Source organism: Equus caballus, chromosome 8 (assembly GCF_041296265.1).
Source record: "Equus caballus isolate H_3958 breed thoroughbred chromosome 8, TB-T2T, whole genome shotgun sequence".
Classification (NCBI taxonomy): Eukaryota; Metazoa; Chordata; class Mammalia; order Perissodactyla; family Equidae; genus Equus; species Equus caballus.
The window spans coordinates 44,822,936-44,845,951 of record NC_091691.1 but is presented as its reverse complement, the minus strand read 5'-3'; the positions used below and the strand labels follow the sequence as shown (position 1 = coordinate 44,845,951).

Below are 23,016 nucleotides of genomic sequence, written 5' to 3'. Positions count from 1 at the left end.
TGGTTCTTCGAAAGAATTAACAAAATTGACAAACCCCTAGCCAGACTCACCAAGAAAAGAAGAGAGAAATCGCAAATTAATAAAATCAGGAATGACAGAGGAGAAATCACAACAGATACCAATGAAATACAAGAGATCATAAGAGAATACTATGAAAAACTATATGCCAACAAATTGAACAACCTGGAAGAAATGGACAAATTCCTAGACTCCTACAATCTCCCCAAACTGAATCAGGAAGAAATGGAGAATCTGAATAGACCAATCACAAGTAAGGAAATAGAAACGGTAATCAAAAACCTCCCCAAAAATAAGAGTCCAGGACCAGACGGCTTCTCTGGAGAATTCTACCAAACATTCAAAGAAGACTTAATACCTATTCTCCTCAAACTGTTCCAGAAAATTGAGAAAGATGGAGAACTCCCTAACACATTCTATGAAGCCAACATCACTCTGATCCCCAAACCTGACAAGGACAACACAAAGAAGGAGAACTACAGGCCGATATCACTGATGAACATAGATGCAAAAATCCTCAACAAAATTTTGGCTAACCGATTACAGCAATACATCAAAAAGATTATACACCATGATCAAGTGGGATTTATACCAGGGACACAGGGATGGTTCAACATCCGCAAGTCAATCAACGTGATACACTACATCAACAAAATGAAAAACAAAAACCACATGATCATCTCAATAGATGCAGAGAAAGCATTCGACAAGATCCAACACCCATTTATGATAAAAACCCTCAGTAAAATGGGTATAGAAGGAAAGTACCTCAACATAATAAAGGCCATATATGATAGACCCACAGCCAACATCATACTCAATGGACAAAAGCTGAAAGCCATCCCTCTGAGGACAGGAACAAGACAAGGGTGCCCACTTTCACCACTCCTATTCAACATAGTTCTGGAGGTGCTGGCCAGAGCAATTCGGCAGGAAAAAGAAATAAAAGGAATCCAAATAGGTAACGAAGAAGTAAAACTCTCGTTGTTTGCAGACGACATGATCTTATACATAGAAAACCCCAAAGAATCCACAGAAAAACTATTAGAAATAATCAACAACTACAGCAAAGTAGCAGGGTATAAAATTAACGTGCATAAATCAGTAGCATTTCTATACACTAACAATAAACTAACAGAAAAAGAACTCAAGAACTCTATCCCATTCACAATCACAACGAAAAGAATAAAATACCTTGGGATAAACTTAACCAAGGAAGTGAAGGATCTATACAATGAAAACTACAAGACTTTCTTGAAAGAAATAGGCGATGACATAAAGAGATGGAAAAACATTCCTTGCACATGGATTGGAAGAATAAACATAGTTAAAATGTGCATACTACCTAAAGCAATATACAGGTTCAATGCTATCCCAATCAGAATCCCAAGAACATTCTTCACAGAAATTGAACAAACAATCCTAAAATTCATATGGGGCAACAAAAGACCGCGAATTGCTAAAGCAATCCTGAGCAAGAAAAACAAAGCCGGCGGAATCACAATCCCCGATTTCAAAACATACTACAAAGCTACAGTGATCAAAACAGCATGGTACTGGTACAAAAACAGGTCCACAGATCAATGGAACAGAATTGAAAGCCCAGAGATAAAACCACACATCTATGGACAGCTAATCTTCGACAAAGGAGCAGAGGGCCTACAATGGAGAAAAGAAAGTCTCTTCAACAAATGGTGCTGGGAAAACTGGACAGCCACATGCAAAAGATTGAAAATTGACCATTCTTTTTCACCACACACCAAAATAAACTCAAAATGGATCAAAGACCTAAAGATTAGGCCTGAGACAATAAGTCTTTTGGAAGAGAATATAGGCAGTACACTCTTTGACATCAGTTTCAAAAGAATCTTTTCGGACACTGTAACTCCTCAGTTGAGGGAAACAATAGAAAGAATAAACAAATGGGACTTCATCAGACTAAAGAGCTTCTTCAAGGCAAGGGAAAACAGGATTGAAACAAAAAAACAGCTCACTAATTGGGAAAAAATATTTACAAGCCACTTATCCGACAAAGGGTTAATCTCCATAATATACAAAGAACTCACACTGCTTAACAACAAAAAAACAAACAACCCGATCAAAAAATGGGCAGAGGACATGAACAGACATTTCTCAAAAGAAGATATGAATATGGCCAATAGACACATGAAAAGATGTTCATCATCGCTAATCATCAGGGAAATGCAAATCAAAACTACACTAAGATATCACCTTACCCCCGTTAGATTGGCAAAAACATCCAAAACCAAGAACGACAAATGTTGGAGAGGTTGTGGAGAAAGAGGAACCCTCATACACTGTTGGTGGGAATGCAAACTGGTACAGCCACTATGGAAAACAGTATGGAGATTTCTCAAAAAGTTAAAAATAGAAATACCCTATGACCCAGCCATCCCATTACTGGGTATCTATCCTAAGAACCTGATATCAGATATCTCAAGAGTCCGTTGCACCCCTATGTTCATCGCAGCATTATTTACAATAGCCAAGACGTGGAACCAGCCTACATGCCCAGAAACTGATGATTGGATAAAGAAGATGTGGTATATATACACAATGGAATACTACTCAGCCATAAAAAAAGACGAAATTGGCCCATTCACAACAATGTGGATGGACCTCGAGGGCATTATGTTAAGCGAAATAAGTCAGTCAGAGAAAGACGAACTCTATATGACTCCACTCATAGGTGGAAATTAGCATATTGATAAGGAGATCTGATCGGTGGTTACCAGGGAAAAGGGGGGGTGGGGGGAGGGTACGGAGGGGGAAGTGGTGTACCCACAACATGACTAACAAAAATGTACAACTGAAATCTCACAAGGTTGTAATCTATCATAACATTAATAAAAAAAAAAAAATAATAAAATAAAAAAAAAAAAAAAAAAAAGAAAAAAGTTAAACTTATTTATATCATGCTGGTGTGAAAGACGTTGAACAACTGAAATTTTCCATAGACCTTGGCAAGATCTTAGCCCCAACTACTTCTTCCCACTCTTCTTGCTAAACCCAAATTGACCAACCAATGGCTGCCAAACCACAGCCGCAGTCTTGTTGTCCTTTCATGCTGTCCCTTGATTAACCCCGCCTCGGTTTCCCATACCCTACAAGAACTTGAACAGTAAACAACTGTCAGAACATTACTGAACTTTGACTAATTTTCCTCAATTTATCCCGTAAAATCTTCAAACATCTTGGTCACTCACAGAGCACTCGTCTTGAGCTACTGTCATGTTGCAACGCTTTTAATTAAAGCTTAAGCTAATGGTTGTTAGTCTCTTTGTTAGTTTTTCTCCTTTCTCACTACTAATGTGCGCTTGATTCTGCTCTAACTTTGGGCATGGGAAATAGAGCGTTAGCTTTCCTGGGGTCTTGTCCTGATGTGCCCAGAGGGGCTGGAAACAGAAAGCAGGATGGCTCAGACTCTTTTGAGTGACCGTTCACCTTTAGAATCTGAAGATACCTGTCTGGCCTGCCCCAGAAAAATGCACATATCCACACACACATACACGTACAACTTTGCATGGACTCAAATATGAACCTTCCCCATGTTTTCTCCAGGTTAAAACCCATGATTTAGAGATATAATTCATAAACAATGAAAATAAAGATACAATGGATCTGAGGAGAAGGTTTGAAAATGCCTGAGTGTATCACATTAAGAGGCTGAAAGTGATTAATTTTAAGGAATTAAATCTGGACTGGTCTTTCAATCAGGGTAGGGAGGAGTTGCTGAAAATATTACGTGTTCCTAATATTTCCGAAACGGCCAAATGTCTTCTTAAATGCCCCTATTTTTTCTTTTTTGGATTTTGGCATTGAGAGTTGCTTTACAAACGCACACATGTATATCATCCAGGAGGCATCACCCAGCCAGCCATTCCTCTGTTATCATTTTGGCAAGGGTTAGATGGGCAGATTAGTTGGTTACCTGACAAGGTCAAAAAGGTCATGAGGTAAGGAAAATCTTTTTCTCAGAGAGACTGATGGTTTGGGGAAGGAAATTAGCAAGTAGGAAGTGCAGAAGAGAAAGAGATGGCGAGAAAGACTCAGAGCCTTGCATTACATTGAAGACTATGATGGGCATCCAGAGAGTGGCGGGAGGCACTAGCCATGTAGGAATTGGGAACAGCCAAGGGGAAAATGCCCAGATGTCTCCTATTTATAATTTTGTCTGCATGGTTCCTACCTGAATTTCAGAATATGAAATAAAAGAAGAGGTGTATACGTTCTTGCAGAGAAAAATTTTCTTTGGCTTTAGAACTATGAATTTTTTCAAATAAAAGATATTAAAATAGTCCTGGTTTTCCTTTGGAACCTTAGTAAGACAATAGTAGCCTTACCTCACCGTCTTAAATATGTCACATAATAGAACAGAATGCTTATTTTCAGTGTTGAGCTAAATCATTAGTGTCAGGAAGTCTTAGAGAAATGTCCTCTGTAGAATGAACCCCATGGGTGGTTGGGAGAGTGAAATAGTTGACGGAAAATGTCGGTTATGACAAAGCCACCACATCGAGGTTTGCTGGACCATGGAGATTATGATGCTTTCCCCTTGGTTGGATGAGAGGGTGAGGGGGTGGGGCTGAAGGAAAATGAAGATTATGACCACGCCTCTCCCCACACGGCCAGGGAGTGGCAGTAGTGGAGAGCATGTGGTGACTTGACCCCACAGGGCCCTGGGTGGGGTCTAAATAGGACCGATTGACTTGCTTGGAATGTGCAGGATTGGGAGAGTAGAGGTGAGTGCTGTCTGCTCTGAGGCTGGAAAGATCAGTAGGAGTCTCTACCTGGCCAGACACAGAAAGGCCTGTGATACCAAGGAGAGCCCCGCCCATGCCCCGGTGTGATGGGCCCTTGAGGCTGCCTCTCTTCTGCCTTTTGGCCAGTCCCAGCTGACCCCCAGGGCCCTCACCTCAACTCCTCCAGTGCTGCCCAGTGACCCCCACAGTCTCTCTCCTAGGGTCCACCCACACCAGCAGACCAGCAGCATCTAGAGACCACCTACCAATGCCTGATGTGTCCCCACCCATGTCCTAGCTGTGGTGGAGTCAATGGGGGCAGAGCTCAGAGCCCTCGTAGTGCCCCTGGGTCTGCACCTCCTCAGACTATGCTCACGGTCTGTCCCACTCAGGAACTTCTTCCTTGCTCTGCTATGCCATCCTCCCTGTTGGCCCTCAGTCATCTCTGCCACTTCAGGCTCTCAGCACCTTCCTGAATTGGCCCACATGCAGCCTCCCCTAATAACCTCACCTGTCTGTGGTCCGGCCCCACAGGATCTCCAGCCTGTGTTTTCTGGAGGAGGAGAAGGGCGTCTCCAGCCAGCAGAGAGGAAGGTGGGGTGCAGTCACTGTGCATCTCCTGAGCCACCACAGGACACTGGACAGGCTGGTGGACTGCCCCATGGCCTCTTTCATCAGCCACCTCCAAGGATGGAAAGTAGAAGAATGTTCTTAAGCTAGCAAGGACCTGGGTAAATGGAATCCAGAGTTGCTTGTGTATCCACCTCGGGGTTGTGATGGGTGGGAGGTGGCCCGTGGCAGTGGGGAGCAGAGCATTTTTGTGTGCTCTTGAGAGATCTCCCCACGGCCCCTGGGGCTGGATGTCCAATAACTCCCACATTCAGGGTCACAGCAGTCTCCTTCCTAAAACTGTACTGTGAGAAAGGGGTTGGGCAGAAAATCCATGCCAGGGCCTTCTGTCTGAGGCCAACACCCTTGCTGGCCCTGCCTGTGCTGACAGGAGCATCTTGACCTCTCAGAAGCAGAAACACGAAGGCTCATGAGGCCCCGACTCAGACTGAGCATGTGTGAGCACCTTCCTTGTGCGAGGACCATGCTCAAGACTGGGGATACAGGGGGTAACAAAATGGGGCTGCCTGCTTTCAGGTTGCCCAGTGTCATGGGGAAGGGAGACAGCAATCAGACGGTCCCACAAACGCATTTGTGGTTACAATGGTGATAGGACAGTGAAGAAGGCAGGGGAGTCTGAGCAAGCAGGGGGCGAGGAGGGCACCCTCGAGGAGATGACTGAGCTGATGATGGGCAGGCATAGCCAGGTGGCCGACACCCAGGGCGAGGGAGGAGCACACGCAGAGGCCCAGAGGTGTGAAGGGGATGGGCCAGTTCTGGGAACTGCCGAAGAGAAGGGGTCTTTAGAGTTGTGGGCATGGGCAGGTGAGGAGCCCCGTTCCTGAGACCGCAGCAGCCGATCGGGAGATGCAGGCCTGGCAGACCCCTTCCCTGGGAGCTGTGGAGTGGGGATGAGCCCTGGATAGTCAGGGATCAGCGCATCTGCATATAACAAAATGTCAACCTAGCAATGACTGGGAAAAAGAACATGAAGTTCTTCTCTCTCATGTAAAAAAGTCTGGATTCTCCGTGCCAAGATTAGGGGCTTTTCTCCGTCTTTCTGCTCCATCACCCTCCCGTGGCTTCCACCCCTGAGGTGCCACATGAGAGGGTCCAGCCATCATGTGCCCACTCCATATCTGCAGGAGGAAGGAGAGGTGGCAGTGAAGGGGCTGCTGTCTCACTTCCAGATCCTCCTCAGAAATCCCACACAGCCCTTCTGCTCAAAACTTAGTCACGTGGCCACACCAGGGCTCAAGGGAGCCAAGAGCCTGGTCTTCTTGGGATGGGTGTGTGGCTCCGTAAGGAAGAGGAAGAGGGTGTGTGCATTGAGATGACAGGAGCCGCCTGAACAACTGCCAACCCCCTACTGGCGTGTCCCCGACAAGCTCATCTGATGGTCCGCAGACGAATTCCTGGGCAGGAGGCAGGTTCCCTCCCCGCAGGGATTGGGGGACACAGGCCCTTCATCCTCAGGGTCCTCCCTCCTCTGGGCCAGGCCTAGACTTGTCCTCTGACTTGCTTTCACAGCAGAGACCCAAGGAGTCCACTGGGCTGTTCAGGTTCTCCATCTCTCTCTCTGTTTTTTCCTTGTTTTGTCTTGTTTTACAGTAGTAAAGATATTGATCTGGGTGAAGGGCTGTGCTCTGTCGATGGCCCCGACTGTAAACCATTCGTTACACACTTGTATTCATTACACATGTTTAGCACTGACTCCAAGGGAAGCAAGATGCTAGGACCCTGGAGGACACAACAGAATGAGACATGACTTTGACCTACAGCGGTCTATGTCTCATCAGGAGAAACACACATTTTGGTAGTTAGTGGAATCAGCCCAAGAAACATGTAGATATTTAGATCACTATGGGGATGAGGTGGATCAGCTAGGGTGCCTTCAGCTTCATGTCACAGAATTTCTGGCCCAAAGTGGCTTCAATGAAGGTGGCTATGATCTCACCAACAAGGAGCCCAGGGTCGGGAGACCCCAGGGCTGATGAATGCATCAGGGGCAGTCTTACCTCAGCTCCTCTGGGATTCTCTCCACCTCTTTCCTCAGGGTCTCACTGTGGCTGCTACAGCTGCTAACAGCACATACTCACCCCACCAGGTCAAAGGCAGAGAACGATGACTGATTCCTCCCATCTGCCTTTCTTTAGTTAAAGAGAGAAAACTTTCCCAAACACCACCTGCCTCCTACAGAGGCGTCCTCTCGGGCCCTATTGGCCAGACCTGGGTCAAATGCCCTCTTTGCTCTCAGCCACTCCTAGCAAAGTGGAAGGGGAGGACCGTGACTGATTCCCTCCAGTCAAGATTCATTCCCTGGGAATGGGCCACTCCCTCTGAGCCCATGGCATCAGGAGACCAGTACGAGTTACATTTTATTTATTAGAATTACTGTTATTCAGTGTAGAGGAAAGAAACGACTGCTGGGGAAAATACAGAAAATGTTTGCAACAGGAAGCAAGGAGGTCAAGGACCAAACGTCCAGGTGTAGATAATGGATTGTCATTGTGGATGTAGAAGTCACCGAAATGACGACAGGGGTGTGGTGGTGCCAGCAGTGAGCGGGGCTAAAGTCTTCGCTGAGGACCACAGCGTTGGGGAAGGGGCAGACAACTGCATAGGAGGGGTGATGGGTGCCGTCCAGGAAGGTACTTCCACCTTCTCAGATGGGCAGCCTACTCCCTCAGTTGTCCTCTGCCCCTGGCGTGAGGACCCTTCCTCTTCTTTGAGTCTGCCTCCTCTGTCCTTGCCCCAGGCCGCATGCAGCCCGCCCAGCCTGCGCTGGAGCTCCCTTTCCCGGGGTCCCGTCCTCAGAACGGACTCTCAGATGGCAGAAGCTGAGGAGCAAAAGGCGCAGTCGCGGCATCAGGATACAGGCATGCTTAGGGTCACGGACACCCCTGGGTAAAGCTTCGGCGATGGGCGGGGCTCCAGGGAGGACCCATACCAGGTGACAAAAAAGCCTGCCCCCTGCTGGCTCGCAGATCCCCGAGGGTCCTGGGTGCACCGGGTTGGGGTGCCCTACATTGGCGGGTCACCGCCCCCATATCCGGTTGCTCTGCCTGTGAAATTAGGGCTCTGCAATGAAGGGGAGAGAGTCGGCTGCGCGAGGGCCAAGGGATGGGGGATGGCGTCGGGCCAGTGGCTCAGGAGGGCAGTGACAGCTGCCTGGAGATTTGCTGGCCAACTTGCCTGGTGATTAGCCACACTACCAAGACTGAGCTGAGAGCCACGTGGCGATTGGCCAGGGGTGCGGCTGTGACATCAGGAGGAGGGCATTGTGACGCACAGGGAGGTTATAAAAGCCGGGTGCCCGCCGCAGGCCTCACTGAGGGGACAGATGGCGCCTCCCCCGAGCTCCTCCTGTTCTTCACAGTGTACTACGCCGCCTTCTCCAGCCCAGGGGATGGCCCACCCGTGGCCCGCTTGTCCTGCAGGGGCCTCTCGCGCACCTTGCGCTCCACCTTCAGGTCGGTCGGCCTCTGGCGCCTCGGCGGTGCCGCAAGCGCCTGCACTGGCACCCGGCGCCTCAGCAGCCTGCGCCCCGCAGCTGGGTGTCCCCGTTCTGCAGGAGGAAGTCATGTGCGTGGAATCAGAGCACAGCAGCTCCTCGCCCAGCCGGAGAGGGCCCCTCCCAGACCCACAGCGTCGCAACCGGGTTCAGCACAGGGGGCTCGAGTTCCTCGGACACTCAGCAGACATCCCACCCACCTCAGCAATGGGTGAATGAGGCTGCTGGACACCTGGTCAATTGCGAACCCCCACCCCAGCTCAACACAGAGCAAGCGAGTCCCCCAGACACGCAGCCCACCCCAGGAGGGCGCAGAAAAGGAGCCGGGGCGGAATGTGGGCCCCCTCCTTGAGTGGAGGTGATGTGAGCTTCACGATGTATGTGAGTTTTAAATTAACTGTGTTGAAATGCAAAAGAAGTGTTCCCAGGTGATTGTGATGTACAGCTCAGGGTCACAGGCACTGCACCACGTCCCATGAGTCGTCACATTCTCCAGCTGGTCGGTCCCGACAGGGCCAGTGTCTGATCTGACTCAGAGCAGAGCCGAGGTGGACAGGGGTCTCCACAGCTCTGAGAAAGTGCCCGTGAACTATAGAGAGCTGACACTGAGGACAACCTGCCCTTCCCCGTCAACACTTTTCACACATGTTGACGACAATGAAAGTCAAAGCTGCACTGAGGTGGGCGCCGTTCTGATAAATAGAAAAGCAAAAGCAGTGTCCGCACCGGCTGTTTCTTCCCAGACCACTTCTGGCCGAGACCTCCCAGCCAGTTTGTGGCAGACGTGGGCTCAGACCCAGATGGGACGGCTCCGAGCTCCGGCCCCGCATCAAGTGCTTCTCCCCCGCAGGCCCCTGTCTGCTGCGGGCCTTTGATGAGCAGATGTGTAGGGGGAGCCCCGGGTGGGGAGATGCCCGAGGCGTGGGCTGCAGGCCCTGACCCTGGGGCAGGTGGGTGGGGTGAGGGCAGCAGGGGAGGGACTGGAGAGAGGAGCCAGTGTCGGGGGCTGCTGTGCTCAGAGCCATGAAGCCCTGCAGGATGGGGGAAGAGATGTGGAATTCGTTCTCATGCTCTGGCGGCGCGGGGTGGAGGGACACAGGCTGAGTAGGAGACAGGTGGGCACAGGTGGTTGGGAGATGGGAGGGTGTCTGTGGACACGGAGGGAGAGGGCTCCTCCAAGAGGCAGGGCTGAGAATCAGTGATGAGTTGGATGCTGGGGGCAGGGAGGGAGGAGGAGGCCAAGGTTCCAGGCTCAGCCCTACAGGGCATGGGCCCCTCAACTCCAGGGAGTGTAGCTGGAGCTCAGGTGAGGTGGGGACCCCAGTGAGCACACAGCCTGAGGCTCAGGCCGGGGTGGAGGTGGAGAGCCTGGGGCTGTGGCCCAGGGTGGTGCTGGAGGCCCACGTGCTCATAGCAGCCAGGCCTAAAGGGAGGAGAGTCATCCAGAAGCTGGGTCTGGGGGCAGGTGAACTTGAGGGGGACTGGGACGCTGTCTGAGCCATTTCCAGGGCTGCTGGTTTCAGGAGACAGTGGGGAGGGTGGCGGAGTCCAGGTGACTGGGAGCTGAGGGGAAGTGGCTCACGCTGGTGTTAACGGGATAAATGTGGCGTCAGACGGCGAGGACCCGGAGGAGGTGCAGTGTGAGGAGTGACATTTGGCGAAGGTGTGCCCTGGGGTGGGCACTGTGGGACCTGGACCTCTGGGCCGGCCCTCCCACAGGCACAGGCAGCATTTCACAGCCATTTCCTGTCTACTGGGCACCCCAGTTCTCCTGCACTGGGTGGGGACTGAGGGGCAGAGGTCAGAGGGCACAGGGTCCACTTGTGTGGTCCCAGTGCTGGGACCCTCCACTGCTCAGCTGCTCAGACCTGACTTACCTGCATCCCAGGTGCTGAGACACAGCAGTCTCCTGGAGGCTGGAACAGCAGGACCGGAGTTTGGGGGTGTGATGCCGAGCTGCTCATTCCTTCCCAGCCCCCAGTTCCCTCCTCTGTAAAACGCAGATGATTTGGGGATGGGGTGGGTTGAGCAGGAGGCAGGAGATGACAGGGGCTGGAGAGGGGGCATTAGGGGCAGGGGCCTGATGGACTCCCAGGGAGGCAGGGTCCACTGTGAGCTGGCTCAGCTCCTTGTCCTGGCCCTTCCTTCCCGAAGGCAGAACATCAGCTCTGGGAGGAGCGCACCCTGAGTGCTGTCTCTGCCCCACACCTGGCGGTCTCTGCCCCCCTGGGTCACAGGCTGCCACAGCCCAGCACCTGCATTCTACAGACCCCTCCTGTCTCCTCCACTGCTGCTCGGCACCCACATGTCAGGTCCTGGGCCTCAGGGAAGCTTTGAGCTCCAGGGAGCCAGAGTGGGATGGCTAGCTTTAGGGAGCTATTCTGTGACATGTTGATAAATATGGCATATAGTGTATGTGTGTGTATATATACATATATAGAGAGAAATATTTATAGATTTACAGAAAGCTGCAGATTGTACAGAAAGATCCCAGGTACCCTTCACCCATTTTGCCCCAGTGGTAACATCTTGCATCACTTACAGTACTGACACCAGGAAACCGACATGGGCACAGTGGGTGTGTCTGATTCTGTCTGGTTTTGTCATTTTATCATGTGTACCTTCTCGTAACCATCAGCACAATCCAGGTGCAGAACTGCTCCATTATTACAAAGATCTCCCTCATGCTGCCCCCCCTGCCCCCCACTGTTCGTGCCCCTGGCAACCACCGGTCTGTTCTCCATCTTGGGAGTTTTGTCAGTTCTACAATGCTACATGAATGGAATTTTTCCCACTCAGCATCATGCCCCTGAGATCCAGCCAAGTTGTGTGTGTCAGTGGTTCTTTCTCTTTTATTGTTAAGTAAGCTTCCATAGTGTAAACATACCACAGTTGTCCATCCATTCACCTTTGAGGAACATTTTGGGTGTTTCCAGTTTTTTGGCCATCACAAATAAACTGCAGTGAACAGTTGTGCACAGGTTTTTGTGGGAACTTAAGTTTCGTTCTCTGGGATGATGATCCAGGAGTGCCTGCTGGGTTGTACGGTACGTTTATGTTTAGCTTTTAAGAACCTCTCAGACTGTCTTACGAGTGTGGCTGTACCATGTACGTCCTCACCAGCACGTATGAGAAATCCACATTCTTGCCAACATTTGATGATGTCACTGTTTTCATGTTAACCAGCTGTTCTAATAGGTGAGTAGTTCATTCAGGTTTTCATTTGAATTTCCCTAATGGCGAGTGATGTGGAACATCTTTTCATGTGCTTATTTGCCATCTGTGTATTCTCTTTGGGCAAATGTCTGTTCATGTCTTTTGCCAGTTTTCTATTTGGATAGTTTGCTTTTTTTACTGTTAAGTTTTGAGAATTCCGTATGTGTTCTATAAACAAGTCCTTTGTCAGATATGTGGTTTGCAAATACATTCTCCTGGTCTGTAGCTGTCTTTTCATCCTCCTAACAGTATCGCTAAGAGAGCAAAAGTTTTTAATTTTGGTAAAGCTCAATTTATCAAATGTGTGGTTTTATGGATTGTGCTTTTAGTGTCATGTCTAAGAATTCTTCACCAAGCCATAGGTCCTGAAAATTTTCTCCTATGCTTCCTTCTACAAATTTTGGATTTTTACATTTTACTTTTGAGTCTATGCTGTGATTGATTTGAGTTCATTTTTGTATAAGGGATGAAGTTTAGGTCAAGGTATTTTTGTTCTTTTTTTGCTTATGAATGTCCAGTTGCTCTGGCACTTCTTGTCGAAGAGACTATCCTTCTCCATTAAATTGATTTTCACCTTTGTCAAAATCAGTGAGTTGTGCCCGCGTAGGTCTATCTGGGTCCTCTATTCTGGTCCACTGATCATGTCTTTTCCTCCACCAATACCACAGTCTTGAGGTGGAGTATACTGATTCCTCCCATCTTATTCCTCTTCAAAACGTTTTTAGCTGTCCTGTTCCTTTGCATTTCCATATAAACTTTAGAATACTCTTGTCTATGTCTATAAAAGAAAACTTTCTAGAATTTCTATGGGAATTGTGTTAAACAAATATATCAATCTGAGGATACTTGACATCTTTGGTATGTTGTGTCTTTCAATCCATGAGCATGTTACGTATCTCCATTTATTTAGTTCTTTGATTTCTTTCATCAGTGCTGTGTAGATTTCAGCATACAAATCTTGTACATGTTTTTTAGATTTATATCTACATTTTAATAATTGTAAATGGTATATTTAAAATTTCAGTTTCCATGTGTTCATTGCTAGTGTTTGGAAATAGAATTGATTTTTGTATGTTTATCTTGTATGCTGAAACCTCCCTGAATTCATGCACTACTTCTAAAATGGTTTCTTTTTGTTTTGCTTTGTTTGTACATTCACTGGAATTTTCTACATAGACCATCATACTGTCTACAAACAGGGACAATTCTACTTTTCCCTTTCCAGTCTGTGTGCTCCCCCTCCTTTCTTGCCTTATTGCATTGGCTAAAACTTTCAGCACTGTGTTGAATAAGAGTGGTGAGAGAAGTCATCCTTGTCTTTGTGATGACCTCTGGCAGAAAGTATCCAGTCTTTCACCATTTGACTAGGTGGTTACCTGTGGGTTTTTGTAAATGCCCTTTGGTAGATTGAGGAAGCTCTCTTCTATTCCTACTTTGCTGAGTATTTTTATGATGAAATGGTGATGGATTTTGTCAAATTTATTTTCTGCATCTAGTGAGATGGTCACGTGGTTTTAAAAAAAATTCTATTGATATGGTATATTACAATAATTGATTTTCAAATGTTAAACCAAACTTGCTGAATATAAAATTCTTAGTTGACAGTTTGTTTTCTTCCTACATTTTAAATAGGCCATCCTACTACCTTACAATGTCCCTGGTTTCTGATGAGAAATTGGATGTTAATTTTATTGAGCATCCCTTGTCCATGACAAGGCATTTCTCCCTTGTTGCTTTCAAGATTCTTTCTTTGATTATAATGTGTCTCATCGTGAATCTCTTCAAATTCATTCTACTTGGGATTTGATGAGCTTCTTAGATATATTGGTTCATGTCTTTTATTAAATTTGGGAAGTTTTTGGCTTTTATTTCTTCAAGTACTCTTTTTGCGCCTTCTCTCTCTCTTCTTCTGGGACTCCCATAATGCATATGTTGGTACACTTGATAGTGGTCCACAGAGCCTACAGGCGCTGTTCATTGTTCTTAATTTTTTTCTTCTGCTCCTCAAACTGAAAACTTTCAATTGTTCTACTTTTACATTTGCTGCTTCTTCCTCTCACCTGCTCAAATAGCCTTTTGAACCTATCTCTAGCAAATTTTTCATTGCCAATATTGTACTTTTCAGCTTAAGAAGAATTATTATTTGGTTCCTTTTTATAATCTGTCTCCTTTGATATTCTTTATTTGTTAATTCAGTGTTGTCCTGGTTTCCTTTGGTTCTTTGCTCATGGCTTCCTTTAGCACTGAGCATATTTAGGACAGTTCATTTAAAGTCTTTGTCTAGTAAGTCTGATGTCTGAGCTTCCTCAGGGACGGTTTCTGTCTGTTTCATTTCTTTTTCTCTGAATGGGCCATACTTTCCTGTTCTCCATATGACTTATAATTTTTTTTGTTGAACCTTGGACACTTTGAATACTATAATGTGGTAATTCTGAAAATCAGATTCTCTCCCCTCCCCAGGATTTGGTATTGTTGACTGTTGAGTATGACAGCCATCCATTTCTTTAATGATTTTTCCAAACTATTTTTGCAAAGACTGTATTCTTTTTGTGTGTGGTCACTGAAGTCTCTGTTCCATTATGTCAGTGGTCAGCCACCCACCAGACAGAGATTTTCTTAAATGCCTGGAGTCGGAAAGAAAAAAGAAACACTCCTAGTCTTTACGGATTGCTTCTGAGCTAGGGCACTCCAACGCTAAGCTAGGCTGCCTTAACTCTGCTGTAGCCTTCGCTTCCTGCTTATGCAGCACTCAAAGATCAGCCAGAGGTGCAAGCTTAGGGTCCTGTGAGGTCATTTCTGAGCTGTGGACATGCATGTTGCACTCCACGTTCCCTGGTATACATGATTGCCCTTCAGAGCCCTTATGTGCCCAAGAATCTTCTTCCTTAGCATCCCACTTCCCAGGCTTTTAAGTCTTTCTGCTGCTTTCCCTGTCCTCCATCCCTTGCCCTCATGGCTGTGGATAGTGTATGTCTTTAAGTGCTCTCATTACATACCTTCTAGGACATTGCTCCAGCTTGAGGCAAGTGAAACAAAAGTCACCTTCTGTGCTGGTCCCTCAGGGAACCACCAGATAGGTCAAAATGCACAACTCCAGTTTTTTGAGAACAAGGTCCATATTTTCCCCTTGGCACCAGCAAGTCATGCCAGAAATGTGGGCCACTATTTCCATGGTCACCAGCATGCTGGAGAAATGGGGGATCGTAGGTAAGTAATAAAAAATTCCACCATGGTGTGGCAGAATTGAATGAAGGTGGTCAAAAGGTATAAAATTCCAGTCACAAAATAAACACTGGGATGTAATGTACACCATGATGACTATAGTTAACACTGCTGTGTGGTATATTTGAAAGTTACTAAGAGTAAATTCTAAAAGTTCTCACCACAAGGAAAAAAATATTCTTTTGTTACTATATGAGGTGATGAATGTTAACTAAACTTATTGTGATAATCATTTTGCAATATGTGTATGTGAAGTCATTATGTTGTACATCTTAAATTTATATAGTGCTGAATGTCAATTATATCTCAATAAAACTGAAAAATACGCCATCATGCTTTCTTACTGAAATTTAACTGCCTCTTTACTCATTAACACTTCCCAGTTGCTGTATTTAATTAGGTTATTAGAGTTCAGAAAATTTATTTTTTTATTTTTATTTTTTGCCAAGGAAGATTTGCCCTGAGCTATCATCAGCTGCCAGTCTTCCTCTTTTTGTGTGTGAGCCTCCACCACAGCATGGCTGCTAACAAACGAGTGTTGTAGGTCTGCACTTGGGATCCAAACCTGGGCTACTGAAGTGGAGCACACCAAACTTAACCACTAGGTGACTGGGGCTGGCCCCAGAAAATTTTATTTAGTGAGTTTTGCTTCAGTGGAGGGACCAATTCTTGGAGCTTGTACTGCATCATTTCTGTGGTATCATTCCTGCATTCTCTTTTAATTGTCCAGTTATTGTTATTTAATCTCTATAACTTACATTTGGTTCTTTTAAATAGTTTCTATCTCTTTATTGATGGTCTCTATTTGATGTGGCATTATAATCACACCTTCTTTTACTTCGTTTTTTTTTTAAAGATTTGCACCTGAGCTAACATCTGTTGCCAATCTTCTTTTTTTTCCCTCTTCTTTATCTCCGCAAAGCTCCCCAGGACATAGTTGTACATGCTACTTGTGAGTGCCTCTGGTTGTGCTATGTGGGACACTGCCTCTGCGTGGGCTGATGAGCGGTGCCATATCTTGTGCCCAGGATCCAAACCGGCGAAACCCTGGGCCGCCAAAGCAGAGCCCATGAACTCAACCACTCCGCCACAGGGCTGGCCACCTTATTTTACTTATTTAATCAAGGGTTTAAAAAATTTTTTGAACATGTTTACAATAGCTAATTTGACATCTTTGTTGAATTTGACATCTGGTTGCTCTCACAGGCAGTTTCTGTTGCCAGCTTTTATCCCCTGGTGCATCAGTCATACTTTCTTGTTTGTTTAACTTTAACTTTCTTTGTCTTGTAATTTTTTTGGGGAACTGGACATTTTAGATAATACAATGTAGGAAGTCTGGGTACTGGTTCCCCTTCCCCCTTCTGAGGCTTGTTATTCTTAGTTGCTTGTTTATTTGTTTAGTGACTGGCTGGATTATCTTAGGGGAGTGTACCTCCACCTCACCCTGTAGTATTATGCTTCTGATGTTCTCCTCAGGGAGTGTAGCCTTAGGTTTGCCTACTATCACCTTTGATGATGGTGGTTTTGACAGGGTTCTACTTAACAGCTCTTTCCCAGACCGTACCCAGCTGTGAAGCATCACTAGGTGCTGACTGATTGTTCCCTGTTTTCAACACTATCCTGGGTCCTAAATTGCTCCAAAGACTAATCTAACCAAATTTGGAATCCTTTGAAGGGATAGTTCCTGAGGTCAGTGATTGAGATTTGTTCTGACCTTAGGAGGGCTCCCCACCACTCCCCCTTCTCTCAGAAAACTGTCTGGCCTATATATCCACCTATATCTCCAATGAATCTATCCTTCTCCCCCTAACTGCCTTTTGCGACAACTTCCACTGCTTTTGAAAGTGTTGGGACTTCTCCATACTCTATTGAAAGTGAAGTCAGTTACTTTAGGAACAGATTAGGCTCTATTTGTTTTATGACTTGCTTCTCTCCTCAGGCAAAAATCTCTGAGCCAGGACTCTGAATGTGGGGTGGGGACAATGGTGCCTTTTGTTGTTGAGATGTATGAGTTATTTATATATTTTGGATATTAACACCTTATCATGTATGTCATTTGCAAATATCTTCTCCCAATTGTTAGGTTGTCTTTTCATTTTGTTGATGGTTTCCTTTGCTGTGCAGATTTTCAGTTTGATGTAGTCCAATTTATTTTTTCTATTGTTTCCCTTCCCTGGTCAGACAGGATACTTGAAAATATGCTGCTAAGACCAATGTCAAAGAGCATACTGCCTATGTTTTCTTCTAGAAATTTCATGGTTTCAAGTCTTATATTCAAGTGTTTATGGTGTAAGACAATGGTCTACTTTCATTCTTTTGCATGTGGCTGTCCAGTTTTCCCAACACCATTTATTGGAGAGACTCTCCTTTCTCCATTGTATGTTCTTGCCTCCCTTGTTGAAAATTAGCTGTCCATAGATGTGTGGGTTTATTTTTGGGCTTTCAATTTTGTTCCATTGATCTGTGTGTCTGTTTTTGTGCCAGTACCATGCTGTTTTGGTTACTATAGCTTTGTGGTGTATTTTGAAGTCAGGGAGTGTGATACCTCCAGCTTTGTTCTTTTTTCTCAGAGTTCCTATCGCTATTCAGGGCCTTTTGTTGTTTCATATAAATTTTAGGATTCTTTGTTCTATTTCTGTGAAAAATGTCATTGGAACTTTGATCACAATTGGATTGAATCTGTAGATTGCTTTAGGAAATAAGAGCATTTTAACTATGTTAATTCTTCCAATCTAAGAGCATAGAATATATTTCCATTTCTTTCAACAATGTTTTTTTTCCCTACTTTATCTCCCCAAATCCCCCCAGTACATAGTTGTATATTTTAGTTGTGGGTCCTTCTAGTTGTGGCATGTGGGACACCACCTCAGCATTGCCTGACGAGTGGTGCCGTGTCCGTGCCCAGGATCTGAACCAGTGAAACCCTGGGCTGCCAAAGCGCAGCACGCGAACTTAACCATTTGGCACAGGGCCAGCCCCTCAACAATGTTTCATAGTCTTCAGCGTACATGTCTTTCACCTCTTTCCTCAAGTTTATTCCTTGGTATTTTATTCTTTTTGTTATAATTGTAAATGGGATTATATTCTTAATTACTCTTTCTGCTACTTTGTTGTTAGTGTATAGAAATGCAACTGATTTTTGTATGTTAATTTTGTATCCTGCAATTTTACCAAATTCATTATTTATTTCCAAAACTTTTTGGTGGAGTCTTTAGGGTTTTCTATATATAAAATCATGTCATCTGCAAATAGTAATAGTTTAACTTCTTCCTTTCCAATTTGAATCCCTTTTATTTCTTTTTCTTGCCTGATTACTCTGGCTAGGCCTTCCCATACTATGTTAAATAAGAGTGGTGACAGTGGGCATTCTTCTCTGGTTCCTGTTCTTAAAGGGATAGCTTTCAGTTTTTCTCCATTGAGAATGATATTAGCTGTGGGTTTGTCATATATGGCCTTTATTTTGTTGAGTTACTTTCCTTCTGTACCCATTTTATTCAGAGTTTTCATCATAAATAGATGCTGGATCTTGTCAAGTGCTTTCTCTGCATCTATTGAGATGATTATGTGATCATCTCAATTTTATTCTTTATTTTGTTAAGGTGATGCATCACATTGATTTGCAGATGTTGAGCCAACCCTGCATCTCTGGAATAAATCCCACTTGACCATGGTGTATGATCTTTTTAATGAATTGTTGTACTTGATTTGCTAGTATTTTGTTGAAGATTTTTGCCTTGATGTTCATCAGCGATATTGGCCTGTAATTTTCTTTTATTGTATTATCTTTGTCTGGTTTTGATATCAAGGTATCATTGGCTTTGTAGAATGAGTTGGAAGCTTCCCTTCCTCTTCAATTTTTTAGAATAGCTTGAGAAGGATAAGTATTAAGTCTTCTTTGAATGTTTGGTAGAATTCACCAGGGAAGCCGTCTGGTCCTGGATTTTTACTTTTTGGGAGGTTTTTGATTATTGTTTTGATCTCCTTACTGGTGATCAGTCTTTTAAAATTCTGTATTTCTTCTTGATTCAGTATTGGAAGGTTGTATGATTCTATGAATTTATCCATTTCTTCTAGAATATTCAATTTGTTGGGATGTAGCTTTTCATAGTATTCTCTTATAATCTTTTGTATTTCTGAAGTGTCCATTGTAATTTCTCCTCTTTCATTCCTGATTTTATTTATTTGAGTCTTCTTTGTTTTTTTCTTGGTGAATCTAGGTAAAGTTTTGTCAATTTTGTTCATTTTTTTCAAAGAACCAGCTCTCGATTTCATTGTTTTTCTATTTTTTTAGTCTCTATTTCATTTATCTCTGCTCTGATTTTTATTATTTCCTTCTTTCTACTGATTTTGGGCTTTGTTCTTTTTCCAGTTAACTTAGGTGCACTTTTAGGTTGTTTATTTGAGAATTTTATTGTTTGTTGAGTAGGCCTGTATTGCTATAAACTTCCCTCTTAGAACTCCTTTTGCTGTGTCCCTTACATTTTGGCATGTTGTTTTTTCATTTTCATTTGTCTCCATCTATTTTTTAAATTTCTCCTTTGATTTCTCCATTGACCCAATTGTTGTTCACTAGTATTTTGTTTAATGTCCACATATTTGTGGCTTTTCTGATTTTCTTCCTGTAGTTGATTTCTAGTTTCACAAAGTTTCTTTGTGGTCAGAAAAGATGCTTGGTATTATTTCAGTCTTCTTAAATTTATTGAGACTTGTTTTGTGGCCTAATACGTGATCTAGCTGGTAGAATCTTCCATGTGCATTTGAAAAGAATGTGTATTCTGTGGTTTTTGGATGGGATGTTTTGCATATAACTACTAAGTCCATCTGGTCTAATGTGTCATTTAAGGCCAGTGTTTCCTTATTGATCTTCTGTTTGTATTATCTATCGATTGGTGTGAGTGGAGTGTTAAATTCCCCTACTATTATAGTGTTGCTGTCTATTTCCCCTTTCTGTCTGTTAATAATTGCTTTATATATTTAGGTGCTCCTATATTGGGTGCATAGATATTTATGAGTATCATATCCTCTTGTTGGATTGTTCCCTTTTCATTATATACTGTTCTTCTTTGTCTCTTGTTACAGATTTTGTTTTAAAGTCTGTTTTGTCTGATGTAAGTATTGCTACCCCAGCTTTCTTCTCGTTTCCATTTGCATGGGGTATTTTTTTCCATCCCTTCACTTTCAGTTTGAGAGTATCTTTAGGTCTGAAGTGCGTCTCTTCTATGCAACATATATCTGGGTCTTGTTTTTTTATCCAATCAGCCACCTTATGCCTTTTGATTGGAGCATTTAGTCCATTGGCATTTAAAGTAGCTATTGATAAGAATGTACTTATTGCCATTTTGTTATTTTTCCTGGGCTAAATGCTAAAATACTAAAATGTAGTTCTTCTGTGTCCTTTTCTTCTTCTCTTGCTCTCTTCCCTTGTGGTTTGATAGCTTTCTTTAGTATTATGTTTGGGTTCCTTTCTCTTAATTTTTTTTTTTGTATTTATTATAGGTTTCTGGTTTGCGATTACCATGAGGTTCATATAATAACCAATGTATATAGCAGTCTATATTAAGTTGATGATCTTTTTAGTTTGACTTCTTGCTAAAAGCTCTACTCTTTTACTCTACTGCCACATTTCATGTTTTTTATATCATATCTAACCTCTTCTTTTGTGTGTGTGTATCCATTACTCTCTTATCATATAAATAGATAATTTTAGTACTTTTTTCTAAAAGTACTTTAGCTGTTTGATTAGCTTCACTTTCAAATTAACTTCATAGGTGATCTGCTACCTTTACTGTATTTTTGCCTTTACCAATGATTTTATTGTTTTTGTTTTTAAATAATTTTCTTGGGGCTTGCCCTGTGGCTGAGTGGTTGAGTTCGTGTGCTCTGCTGCAGGCAGCCCAGTGTTTCATTGGTTCGAATCCTGGGTGCGGACATGGCACTGCTCATCGAACCACGCTGAGGCAGCATCCCACATGCTACAACTAGAAGGACCCACAACGAAGAATATACAACTATGTACCAGGGGGCTTTGGGGAGAAAAAGGAAAAAATAAAATCTTTAAAAAAAATAATAATTTTCTTATTCCAATTTGTGATCTTCTCTTTTCCTCTTAAATAATTCCCTTTAGCATTTCTTGTAAGCCTGTTTTCTTGGTGGTAAACTCCTTTAGTTCTTGCTTGTCTGGGGAACTCTTTATCTCTCCTTCCATTCTGAATGATAACCTTGCCAGGTAGAGTATTCTTGGTTGTAGATTTTTTTCCTTTCAGCACTTTAAATACATCATGCCACTCCTTTCTAGCCTGTAAGTTTTCTGCTGAGAAGTTAGCTGATAGCTTATGGTGTTTCCTTTGTATGTCACTTGTTGATTTTTTCTTGCAGCTTTTAGGATTCTCTATCTTGACTTCTTGACATTTTAATTTTAATGTGTCTTGGTGTGGGGCTTTTTTGGTTCATCTTGTTTGGTACTCTCTGTGCTTCCTGTACTTGGGTGTCTGTTTCTTTCCTTAGGTTAGGAAAGTTTTCAGCTATTATTTCTTCAAATAGATTTCTGCCCTTTGTCTCTCTCTTCTCCTTCTAGGACAATTATAATACAGATGTTAGTGCACTTGATGTTGTCCCAGAGGTCTGTAACACTGTTTTCATTCTTTTTTATTCTTTTTTTCTTTTATCTGTTTAGCTTGCTAAGTTCCTCTAATCTTTCATCTAGCTCACTGACCTGTTACTCTGTATCATCTACTCTGCTATTGAGTCCTCTAGTGAATTTTTCATTTTCAATATTGTATTCTTCATTTCTGATTGGTTCTTTTTTATATTTACCAATTTTTCATTGAAGTTCTCACTGAGATCATCCATTCTTCTCCCAAGATCAGTGAGCATCCTTATGACTATTAGTTTGTACTCTTTTTCAGGTAGATCATCTCTGTCTCATTTAGTTCTTTTTCTGGGGTTTTGTCTTGTTCCCTTACTCAGAATTTATTCCTTTGTCTCCTCCTTTTGCCTCTTTCTCTGTGCTTATGTCTATGTACTAGGTGGGTCAGCTATCCCTCCTGATCTTGGAGAGATGACCTTATGTAAGAGATGCCTTATGAGGCCCAGCAGTGTGCTTCCCTCTCATCACCAGTTCCAAATGTTCCAGGAGTGACCTCTGTGTGTGCTACATGTATCCTTCTGTTGTGGCAGGGTTACTCTTGCTGCAGGTGCCCAGAGAGGCTAGGCTGTCCTCCTGGCCAACAGGTTGTACTGCTCAGCTGCATGTGGCTGTTATGGTTCCTTCAGTCACTTTATTGGGCATGGGGAGCCCCAGCACAGTTGGCTGCAAGGTCTAATGGCATATTCCTGTTGCAGTTTTCCCATTAAGTGAGTATGCCCCCAGTGTGGCTGGTCACTAGGCTCAGGGCCTTGCAGTTGCTGTAAGCCTCTGGCCTGCAAGGCAACTGCCAGATCTCTCAGGATTGCAGCTGTTGGGGCCAGCCCCAGAAGTAGGAGCAACCAATTGTTGCTTAGGCTTTGGAAGGTTGGGCTTATCCCCTATGTGGCTGTTTGAGAAGCACAAGTCTACTGCAGTTGACAAGCTCCACTGCCTGCAGAACCACACATCCTGTCAACACAGTCCTGCCCCATGCACATGCCCCAACTCACTGAAGCAGACCTATTCACCCCAATGCAGAGGCTCCACAC

General features: G+C 44.2%; 2 long non-coding RNA genes across 2 annotated transcripts in view; one reads left to right on the top strand and one right to left on the bottom strand.

Moving 5' to 3' along the window:
- LOC111774699 (uncharacterized) overlaps positions 1-23,016 on the top strand; it is a 117,052-nt gene that overhangs the window by 75,521 nt on the left and 18,515 nt on the right. The window lies entirely within an intron of this gene.
- Positions 7,756-8,606, bottom strand: LOC138915244 (uncharacterized). The gene is made up of 2 exons (XR_011420925.1): positions 8,341-8,606; positions 7,756-8,230 (listed from the first exon to the last, which is right to left on the bottom strand). It is a non-coding gene; the product is annotated as an uncharacterized lncRNA (long non-coding RNA).